Raw genomic sequence first — 12,003 nt, 5'->3', positions numbered from 1 at the left:
CAGGCAGTGGATCGCGTCTTGTCTCTGCTTGCGTCTCTCAGGTGGATAGTGAATTTCTCCAAGAGCAACCTTCAGCCCTCCCAGGAGTTGGAGTTCCTGGAAGCTCACTTCGACACCCGAGTAGGCAAGGTCTTCTTACCTCGCGCTTGGGCCCTCAAGTTGATCGACCAGATTCAGAATCTGATCTCGCTGCCTTCTCTCACGGTTTGGGACTACCTACAGGTCTTGGGCTCCATGGCATCCACCATCGATTTAGTCCCACGGGCCTTTGCTCATATGCGACTGTTACAGAAAGCTTTGCTCACCTGTTGGCAGCCAGTGTCGGAACAGTTTCACCTAGTCCTCCCGTTTTTGGACTCTACCATCGCCGACTTCCTCATCTGCTACAGGGTATGCCTCTCCAAGCCCCACAGTGGACGATAGTAACCTTAGACGCCAGTCTCTCGGGCTGGGGTGCAGTCTGTCTCTCCCAGTCCACCCAGGGGATCTGGTCAGCAGCTCAGTCTCGCTGGCACATCAATCGGTTGGAGGCTCGGGCGGTGTTCCTAACGCTTTAGGAGTTTCTCCCCCTCATCCGTGGCAAGGCGGTACAGGTCTTGTCTGACAACTCCATCACCGTGGCTTACATCAATCGTCAAGGTGGCACCCGCAGTCCACTGGAGGCCCTGGAAACCAACCGTCTCTTCGCCTGGGCAGAGCGTCATCTACAGTGCCTGGCAGCCTCCCACATCGCGGGCAAGGAGAATGTTCAGGCCGATTTTTTTCAGTCGTCAGTCGCTCGATCCAGGGGAGTAGGAACCTCGGACGAGGCCATGGATCTAATCGTCGACAGGTGGGGTCCCCCCACCTGGACCTCATGGCAACCCTTTGCAATGCCAAAGTGAATCGGTTCTTCAGCTGCTGGAGGGAGCACGGCTTGGAGGGCGTGGATTGCTTTGGCTCTCCCTTGGCCGGCGGACGTCCTTCTCTACGTGTTTCCCCCCCCCCCCCCCCATGGCCCTTGGTGGTGAAAGTTCTCAAAAGAATGGAACTCCACCGGGGTCCCGTGGTTCTGGTAGCACCTGAGTGGCCGTGCAGGCCGTGGTTCGTTGATCTCCTCAACCTAGCGACAGACGGACCTCTGCGGCTAGGCCATCTTCATCTGCTCCTTCGTCAGGGGCCTGTATTTTTCGACCAGGCCGATTGCTGGATGTGCATTTCCCTACTGGGGATTGCTTAAAGTTTTTAGAATGAGAAAAGAAGAAAGAAAAAAATTAATTCGCCCCGCTCTCCTGTGGCAATACCATATGGTCCCTCCCTCAGTCTAGTTGTCCTGAGGTGATACCATATGGTCCCTCCCTCAGCCGAGTTGTCCTGAGGTGATATCTGCGGATCCTTCCCTCTGTAGAGTGCCTCAGTCCGGTAGCTGGTTTTCCTGTGTGGACTTAGCTGTAGAGAGAGAAACAACTGAGAGCCTAGCAGGTTCAGGAAACCAAGCGTGGAGGTGAAGACCTTTGCTCTCTTCTCCCACAGCTGGAGACCGACTCTATACTAGCCAGGATGGGCTGAGCTCAGGTAAAGAGTAATTCCCTGTACGTACCTGGATCAGTCCAGACAGTGGGTTATGTCCCCAATCCAGCAGATGGAGTCAGCACAAACTTTGAGGGGGCGTATCCATATATACTACTACCCCCTCTGCAGGAGTGCAGTATCTTCTGACTCCAGCAGATGCGAGTAGGGGAATCAGGCTTCCCCTCCTTTTCCTTTTTCTTCACTTTCTTGCTTGATTATGGCTTGTTGTTGTCTTTTTCTGTGGATCAAGTTTGTATCAAGTTTGTATTAAGTTTAAAAAAAAAAAAAAAAGGCAGAGTTCTTTCAACTTCTGGGGAGTGGCTTCTCTTCCTTGTCTCTTCTCTGCGGCCTTGCTGTTTATTTCTCGTTGCAGCCAGGGGTAAGTTTGTTTTTCCTTTGTAGTTTTTTCCTTCACAGCTCAGCCCCCGGTGCCCGCGAAAGCCGGTGGAGCCGGCCTCTTCGCTCTTTACTCCCTCACCCGCGGCCATTTTACAGCTCCTCATGGGCTGCTGAGCCATTTAGGGAAAGATGTCTGGGGCGGGTCGTGTGGCCGGGAAGGGCCCCCCGCGGCACCCTCCTCTATTTTCGGACAGCGGGCAGTGCGGGCCGACCGGGCCCCCCCGCAGCAGCGCTTTTGTGCGCGTGGCCCCCCCCCGTGGCTTTTTCTTTTCTCGTACAGCGATCCCGATGCCGCGGCCGTCCCGCTGTGCGGCCTGCGGAGACCCGGGGTCCCGGATTTCCCGGGAGGACATCTGTGCACGATGCCTTCCCGGGGGGGAAGGTACCTCACAGTCCCTGACTGATTTCTCTTTTTTGCCCGGGCGGCGCGGGCCGGCCACTCCGCCATTTTTGGCGGGAACGGCGGCCATTTTACATTCTGAGCGCCCTGAGGCGCAGGCCACGAGGGGGAACAGATCCCTGGAGGCCACGAGGGAGAACGGATCCCTGGAGGACTCTACCAGCGGGGGTGTTCCCCCGATTTTGGTGCAGGAACCAAGCACCCAGGGCAAGGGAGCAGGAACCACGCCGCCCCCGAAGCGCACCCGAGCAGGCCGGGGTTCTCTCCGGAGTTTATCCTGCTCATGCATACCGCTTATCTGCAGGGGCTGGAAGCACCTGTGGGATCCCCCCCCCTCCTAAGATCCCTCGGATGTCGCCCTCGACGCCGGTCCCCCCCGACCCTCCGGGAGTGGGGGCCTCCCGCCTTCCTACCCGGGTCCGATCCACGCCCGCGGCAGTGGGGGCGGTGCCAGACCCAGCGGGACATGGACTTGACCTCCCGGACGGGGGACAAGGGGACGGCACGCAGGAGGGGGATGATCCGCGTACCCTACGCCTCTTCCAGAGGGAAGAGCTGGACGACCTCATCCCGCAGATCATCCAAGAATTAGATTTGGACCCGCCACCAGACCCGCCTGCCCCAGTAGCTCCCGCTGTCGTCACTTCTTCAAGGAAGGGAGATCCTGTCCTGGCGGCACTCCGGCCGAGGGCTCGGGCTTTTCCCATTCATGACTCGTTTTTACAACTTCTCACCAGGGAATGGGACACCTCGAAGGCCTCCCTGAAGAGCAGCCGGGCTATGGAAAAGCTGTACCCACTCCCCGAAGATTTTCTGGACCTCATCAAGGTCCCAAAGGTGGACTCCGCAGTGTCGGCGGTCACGAAGAGGACGACTATCCCAGTGACGGGAGGTGCGGCGTTGCGGGACACACAGGATCGTAAGTTGGAAGTTTTCCTTAAGCGGGTTTTCGAGGTCTCCGCTCTGGGTATGCGGGCGGTGATGTGCAGTTCGCTTGCCTAGCGGGCTAGTCTCCTTTGGGTGCAACAACTCCTCACGTCTCAGAACCTGCCGTCCGATGAGGCTGCCCAGGCAGATCGGCTAGAAGCCGCAGTGGCGTATGGGGCGGACGCCTCGTACGACCTTTTTCGGGTCCTCGCAAGATCCATGGTTTCGGTAGTGGCAGCACGACGACTACTGTGGCTACGCAATTGGGCGGCTGATACGTCCTCTAAGTCGAGTCTGGGCTCTCTTCCCTTCAGGGGCAAGTTCCTCTTCGGGGAGGATTTGGACCAGATCATCAAGTCCCTGGGGGAGAACGCTGTTCATCGGCTGCCGGAGGATAGGTTTCGACCATCCACAGCGTTTTCTTCTTCTCGGACCAGAGCGCAACGGCGCTACAGGGGATACAGACAGGCGGGCTCCCGGTCATCCGCCCCCAGGTCTCAGCCCTGGTCGCGCTCCTTTCGCGGGTGTCGGCCCGCACGCACTACTCCCGGAACCGGGAACCCCTCTACCAAGTCTTCACAATGATGCCAGTCTCGCCCACTCCCCTGTCCCCAGGATTGGGGGCCGACTAACGTATTTCTACGCGGAGTGGGCACGGATCACCTCGGACCAGTGGGTCCTGGATACTATAAAACACGGCTACGCATTGGAATTTGTCCGCCCCCCCGCAGGGAAGGTTCATCTTTTCCCCCTGTGGCTCGGACCTCAAGAGAGGAGCGGTGCAGCTGACTCTGGACAGACTCCGGGAGATAGGCGCTATTGCGCTCGTGCCCTTCGGAGAGGTGGGCTCGGGCCACTATTCCATCTATTTCGTCGTACCAAAGAAGGACGGTTCCTTCCGGCCTATCCTAGACCTCAAGGAAGTCAACGAATCCCTTCGAGTCGTTCGGTTCCGCATGGAAACGCTCCGGTCAGTGATTGCGGCGGTGCATCGGGGGGAGTTCCTCGCCTCCCTGGACTTAATGGAGGCCTACCTGCACATTCCCATCCGCCCGGACCACCACCGTTTCCTTAGTTTCAAAATTCTGGACCAGCATTTTCAGTTCACGGCTCTCCCGTTCGGATTGGCGACGGCGCCGCGCACCTTCACCAAGATCATGGTAGTTGTGGCGGCAGCACTCCGGAAGGAGGGCATCCTGGTTCCTCCTTATCTGGACGATTGGCTCCTCCGGGCGAAGTCATTCGATCATGGACGCTCAGCGGTGACTCAAGTAGTACGGTTTCTACATTCCCTGGGATGGGTAGTGAACTTCTCCAAGAGCTCCCTCATGCCCTCGCAACGCTTGGGTTTTTTTTGGGGGCGACCTTCGACACCCTACTGGGCAAAGTTTTTCTGCGCCAGGACAAAGCTCAATCCTTGCGGGATCACACACGACGGTTCTCTGCGTTACCAGAGCCCACCTCCTGGGACTACCTGCAACTCCTGGGAGTGATGGGGTCCACCATCGACCTTGTACCTTGGGCTTTCGCGCACCTCAGGATCTTACAGTGGGCGCTCCTCTCCCGTTGGAAACCAGTATCGCAGGACTACCAGATGATTCTCCCACTCCGCAGAATGCCAGGGACAGTCTGGGCTGGTGGTTGGATCCGCCGAACCTGGCCCGTGGCGTGTCCCTCGATCTGCCAAATTGGGTGGTGGTGACCACCGATGCCAGTCTAGCAGGCTGGGGTGCAGTCTGCGATCGAAGCGCCACGCAGGGGACGTGGTCCACGGTGGAGGCGAAGTGGTCAATCAACCGTCTGGAAACCAGAGCGGTCCGGCTAGCTCTGCGACATTTCCTCCCGCTTCTTCGGAACTGGGAAGTCAGAATCCTATCGGACAACGCTACCACCGTGGCCTACATCAACCGACAAGGAGGCACGCGCAGCCCGCAGGTCGCGCTCGAGGCGGCGCTGCTGATGCAATGGGCGGAGCATCATCTCGTCCGGCTAGCAGCCTCGCACATCGCCGGTGTGGACAACGTCCAGGCGGACTTCCTCAGTCGTCAACTGCTGGACCCGGGAGAGTGGTCTCTCTCCGACAAAGCGATGCAACTTCTCGTCCATCGGTGGGGGGCCCCCCACTTGGATCTGATGGCGTCCGCTCTCAACGCCAAGGCTCCACGCTTCTTCAGTCGCCGGAGAGAGCGCGGCGCGGAGGGAGAGGATGCCCTGGTCCTCCCGTGGCCGCCACATCTTCTGCTCTACGCTTTTCCACCATGGCCCCTGGTGGGCAGGATGCTCCGCAGAATAGAAAGCCATCAGGGGACCGTGGTTTTCGTCGCCCCAGAATGGCCCAGGCGATCCTGGTTTGCGGACCTGCTACAGCTGGTGATCGATGGGCCAATCAGGCTGGGGCACCTCCCCCAGCTCCTACATCAGGGCCCGGTATTTTTCGAGTAGGCAGAACTCTTCTGTCTTGCGGCCTGGCTTTTGAGAGGCGCTGCCTCCGGCGTCGGGGCTACCCGGAGGAGGTAGTATCCACGCTATTGCGGGCACGAAAGACATCGACGTCGGCGGCCTATGTTCGAGTCTGTAAGGTGTTCGAGCTGTGGTGTACCAGCCAGGCCACGAGACCCGCTAAGGCTTCTGTACCTCAGATCTTTCAGTTTCTACAGGCGGGGGTGGAAAAAGGGCTCGCCTATAATTCACTACGGGTTCAGGTGGCCGCCCTTGGTTCGCTGTTGAGCGATGGGGGCTCTCTTCTACAGTATCCTGACATTGCTCGTTTTCTCAAGGGTGTCAAGCATATGCGTCCTCCGTTACGGGACCCTTGTCCCTCCTGGAGTCTTAACCTTGTGCTTCGCTCCCTGTCGGGACCACCGTTCGAGCCGCTGCGCAGCGCAACGATAAAGGATCTCACTCTCAAGACTGTATTTCTTGTGGCCATCTGTTCCGCTCGACGCATCTCGGAGCTGCAGGCTCTGTCGTGTAGAGAGCCCTATCTCCGTTTCTCCGACTCTGGAGTTTCGCTTCGCACCGTTCCCTCCTTCCTTCCGAAGGTGGTTTCTGCATTCCATGTGAACCAGACGGTGGAGTTGCCGTCCTTCTCTTCCTCAGAGCCGAAGTCTCTCCGTCTCTTGAATGTCAAGCGCACTCTGCGCCTCTATCTGGAGGCTACAAATGAGTTCCGGACCTCTGACCATCTCTTCGTACTCTGGGCCGGTCCTAAGAAGGGGTCTCAGGCCTTGAAGACTACCATTGCCAGATGGCTGAAGGCCGGCATTGCTGCTTCCTACATTGGGGCGGGTCGGACTCCCCCACCCGGAATCGTAGCGCATTCTACACGTTCTCAGGCGGCTTCCTGGGCGGAGGTTCGCTCGGTATCCTCGCAGGAAATTTGTAGGGCAGCCACCTGGAAATCGTTACACATGTTCTCGAGGCACTATCGCCTGCACCTCGCCTCTTCGGTCTCTGGACACTTTGGCGAGCAGGTTCTCCGGGCAGGCCTCGCAGGACCCCACCCGATTTAGGGAAGCTTGGGTACATCCCACTGTCTGGACTGATCCAGGTACGTACAGGGAAAAGAAAATTATTACTTACCTGCTAATTTTCGTTCCTGTAGTACCATGGATCAGTCCAGACGCCCACCGCGTTTGGGTTCTTGATCCTGCTCAGCTCTGCGCTACTTCTTGCTCGCAGTGTTCTGTGTCTTCACAGTCGTTTCTTTTCGCTGTTTTTCACAGCTCCCTACAAGTTGGTAGGATGTTTGCAGTTACTTGTTGCGGTTACAATTGTTTTCATTATCTGTTTCCACAAACTTGATCCTTCGGGGGTTTCTACTCTGGCTTTGATATACTCGATACTGAACTCCTGCAGAGGGGGTAGTAGTATATATGGATATGCCCCCTCAAAGCTTGTGCTGACTCCATCTGCTGGATTGGGGACATAACCCACTGTCTGGACTGATCCATGGTACTACAGGAACGAAAATTAGCAGGTAAGTAATAATTTTCTTATATGCAGCCTAAGGTAAATAGGCTGGGACAGTCTAGATGGACCAAAAATACAGGGAGACTAATTCCCTGGGAATATAGCCTAGGAAAAGGTTAGGAAAAGTATGGGAAGTGCACCCCTGCTTATGGCATAAAAATAAATAAATAAATAAAAACACAGAAAACGAAAAGAAAAAAAAAAAAAAAGAGAAAAAGGGGGGCAAAAAGACAATAAAAGTACACCATAAAAAATAAACGCTAGAATAGACAAGGGGATACCAGATCTCTTCGGAAATCTTGAATATAAGGTGTATTTGACATGAAAGGAGAGTGTCTGTTATCAGATAAAGAATCGCTACTTGAGAGAAAACAAAATGGGAGATTTACTCAGTAAACAAATATCGGAACCACCATTAAAAACCCCCGCTCATTATATGTGGAAAAAATCTGGACCAGAAGCAGTCTGATATATGTTTGAATGGCATCATGCCACTAATAAACAGTGAATCCGTTACATCATATGGTGTAACATAACGATATGAGAATGTTACAGAAACAAATCATTATAACAGACATCGAGATTAAAACAACAGAAACCCCATGGATAGCGTTTGAGGCAAATGTGTTGTTGATTCACCCACCGACATCTTATCCCTGACAGTTTTTCTATCCCAAACCCCCCCCCCCCCCCCCCGCCTCCTATATATGTAACAATAAGTAGAAGTCAATGCAAGGGTAGAACAAATAGACAATCCATATCTCTAGCTGCTGTGAAAATAATGTACATAGAGCATCACATCAAACAGTGATCTAAGATGTAGAACCGGAGTCCTGTGCAGATTTCCATGTTGAATAAACTTGCCAAGTCTTTTCAAATTTAAGGACACATTTGTGTTGATGAGCAGTAATTTTAGACAGTAAACATATTTTGTCCACCTTTAGTTATATGGTTGCTTCCGTGGGAACCCCAGATGACTTCCAAACTTTTGCTATTTCGCAACGAGTAGCTGTCAAAATATAATGAGCCAATCTGTTATGTTCTTCCACTATACCTGGAATTTTTAAACCCAATAATGCCTGACCCTGTGTAATAGAAGCTAAGCCAGGAATCATATCCCCCATCCACTGAAACATCCCCTGCCATAACTCCTGTCCCAAAAAGCTGGCTGAATTCTAGCTGGCTAATAAGTTATCTGGCTATGATCTGGGGGGGATTGAGTTAGCTGGCTACGTTAAGCAGCTAACGCTGATATTCAGAGTTAACCGGCTGAGTCCGGTCGTGTCATAGAGCTGCCCTAAAGATAGCCGGCCGTACTCAGTAGTGTGGCTGCACTCTTGAATATACCTCTAACCTTAGCAGCCAACGTTTATCAGGCTAACCCTGCTATCCGGACAGTGACTGAATACAGACCTCATAATGAGGGGAGCTCTGGGTACAGCATTTTGGGGGTGGGGGGGGGGGGGGGTTGTATTTGGTGTAACTTTGATTCTGAGATAGTGAGCATGTAGCCAGCATGACGATCACATTTGCAACACACGCCTTGCCTTGAAATGTGGAAAGTTACGCAGGACCCCCACCCCAGTGTCCAACCCCAGCTGACGCGGCTCCTTGCTTTTGAAAATTGGGGTGTCACTTGTGGGTTTAATATCATTTCCGAAACTCTGTAAAAAAATGTTACTGCAAAGGCACCGAAAAGAAGGAGAGAGTTAAGGTGAGAAGTGAATATAAAGAGAAACCTGAAAACCACAAAAGTGCCAGAAAGGGGGGTGGGAGCGGCTGCCGTGTGAGGGGAGAGAGGCAGAGGGGCTGCAGGGAATAAAGAGCAGAACTTTCATTTCTTCCCCCCAAACTCAAACCCTAAGGGCTTCAAGCTTCACAGAGAAGTCTCTTCCTTATTGCAAGATTTTCTCCTGTCTATTTGAGGGAGGAAGAGGGATGAGGGAGGAAACGTCCCACTTTGTTCTCCAGGGCCTGCAGCCGCTTAGCCTGAGCAGAGATTTTCTTCTCCTGGGTCACTGAGGAGATTTCCCCTTCAATCCTTTCCAACTTGCTGCTCATTGTTGCTTCCGGCCGCTCCACAACCATCCACAGAGAGCCCGAAGTCCTGGGCTGCAGTGGATCCAGAGCCAGCCCTGCCCCCTCCTCTGATCCCGGGGGCTCTGCCAGAGGCTGCACCGAGGAGGGAGCGGACCCCTTCCTGCCAGCACCGAGAGAGGGGCGAGATTCCCACTTTCCCTTTCTATCCCACACACGGGCCGATTCAGTAAAATGCGCGGGAGAGCCGGCGCTCCAAGGCGAGCGTGTGCAATTCAGTATGCAAATGAGGGCCCACGGTAAAAAGGAGGCATTAGGGACACTAGCGCATCCCTAGCGTCTCCTTATTGGCTGAAGCAGCGGCTGTCAGCGGGTTTGACAGCTGATGCTTAATTATACCGGCATCGGTTATCGGACCTGCTGGCGGCCGTGGGTTCGGAAAATAGATGCCGGCTAAATTGAGCGTCCGTCTTCCAACCCGCGGGCCACTGGCCAATTAAAAAAATTTTTTTAATTTTTGATTTTTTTTTAATTTTGGGGCCTCCGACTTAATATCGCTATGGTATTAAGTCGGAGGGTGTACAGAAAAACACTTTCCCGGTGCCGGCTTGGCTGCACATTTTACTTTCTGTATCGCGCGGGAATAACTAATAAATAATAAATATATATATATGGTGCTTAAATTCTGCACTTATCTTCACACTCTTTGTTCTCCATTAGTGTTGATTGTGCTCTTGGAGAACAAAGAGTGTGAAGATAAGTGCAGAATTTAAGCACCATATATATATATTTTTAAAGAATCTTTTAAGTGAAAACACAAAAAATTTTTTGAAAAATAATAATGAACTGATTCAGTTAAAAAATCGGGACTGAAATGACCAAATGATTATATATAAGGCAGAGTTGATATACGCGAAAGCAATTACGATGATGCCTTTTATGAAGGTCATAAGGATATGAGTACCTATTACAGTACTGCGTCGAAATTTGTAAGGTGAAGGCAAACTGGGATTGGTTTGAAAACTGATGTTGGGTTTTTCCGATACAGTTTGACACAAAATTACAGTATCCTCACTTTGATCAATTGGAGTGTCATATTTAAATTGCTAACATCTCAAATATATATATATTTTTATCTTTGTTGTCTGATCTTTGTATTTATTTAATCAGTTGGTCCTGGTCTCTTTTCCCCATTTTGTCCCTTGTCGCTCATTTCCTAATTCCTTTTCACCCTTCCCAGGCTTATATTCTTATGCACACACAGACGCACATCCAAGCACCCATTCTCACCCACACACACAAACCCAGACGCTCATTCTCAATCACACATACACATATTCAAGCTTCCATTCTCGCCCACACATACATACATTTGAAGTCCCATTTTCACCCACACATACACATTCAAGCTTTCATTCTCACCCACATATTCAAGCTTCCATTCTCACCCACAAATTCAAGCTTCCATTCTCGCCCACACATACACACATTTAAGGTCCCATTTTCACCCACACATACACATTCAAGCTTCCATTCTCACCCACATATTCAAGCTTCCATTCTCACCCACAAATTCAAGCTTCCATTCTCGCCCACACATATACACATTCAAGCTTCCATTCTCACCCACATATTCAAGCTTCCATTTTCACCCACACACATTCAAGACTCCATTCTCACTCCTATACACACCCAGGCTCCGATTTTCACCACACACACACCAAGGCTCCCAATCTCATCCACACATACACATTCAAGCCTGTGCACAGTTTCCGCTTCCTCCCCCCAAAGCAGGAAGATCAGCTGGCCTCTCCTACCACCGGCTTCCTGCTATCTTCGGGCTGTTCGGCTGACCGATCTTCCTGCTGGGGGGGGAGCAGAAGCTGTGTGCGGCGCTTCCGCTCTCCCCCCCCCCACCCCAAACAGGAAGATCGGTCGGCCGTACGGCCCAAAGATAGCAGGAGGCCGGTGGCAGCAGGAGAGGCCAGCTGATCTTCCTGCTTGGGGGGATGGAAGATCGGTCGGCCATATGGCTGTAGGACCACTTCTCCATGTGTGCCGTGATGGCGCGCCAGGCCTGGGTCCTCCTCATCACTGTCACGGGGATGGGATTCCGCGATAGCCTTGCAGTTCGTGTCAGTTGGGTGGCTATGCCACAGGTGGCTTGGCTGCACATTTTACTTTCTGTATTGAGCGGGTCGATTCAGTAAAAGTCGCGGGAGAGTGCCCGCTCTCCCGGCGTGCGCATAGGTCACTCTCCTATGCATGCGATTCAGGGGGGAAGAAGATGCAAATTAGGGACCGCGGTAAAAAGAGGCGCTAGGGACACTAGCGCGTCCCTAGCACCTCCTTTTTGACAGGAGCAGCGGTTGTCAGTGGGTTTGATAGCTGACGCTCAATTTTTCAGGGGTCGGTTCTCGAGCCCACTGACAGCCACGGGTTCGGAAAATGGACGCCGGCTAAATTGAGCGTCCGTCTTCTAACCCGCGGGCCGCCGGCCGATCTAAAAATTTTTTTTTTAATTTTTGATTTTTTTTTAATTTTGGGGCCTCCGACTTAATATCGCTAAGATATTAAGTCGGACGGTGTACAGAAAAGCAGTTTTTTCTGCTTTTCTGTACACTTTCCTGGTGCCGGCAGGCATTAATTTCTGAAAGTAAAATGTGGGGCTTGGCTGCACATTTTACTTTCTGTATCGTGTGGGAATAACTAATAGC

This window comes from Rhinatrema bivittatum, chromosome 2 (genome assembly GCF_901001135.1).
Source record: "Rhinatrema bivittatum chromosome 2, aRhiBiv1.1, whole genome shotgun sequence".
Taxonomy (NCBI): domain Eukaryota; kingdom Metazoa; phylum Chordata; class Amphibia; order Gymnophiona; family Rhinatrematidae; genus Rhinatrema; species Rhinatrema bivittatum.
The sequence above is the reverse complement of the archived record's forward strand: the minus strand, read 5'-3'. Positions refer to the sequence as shown.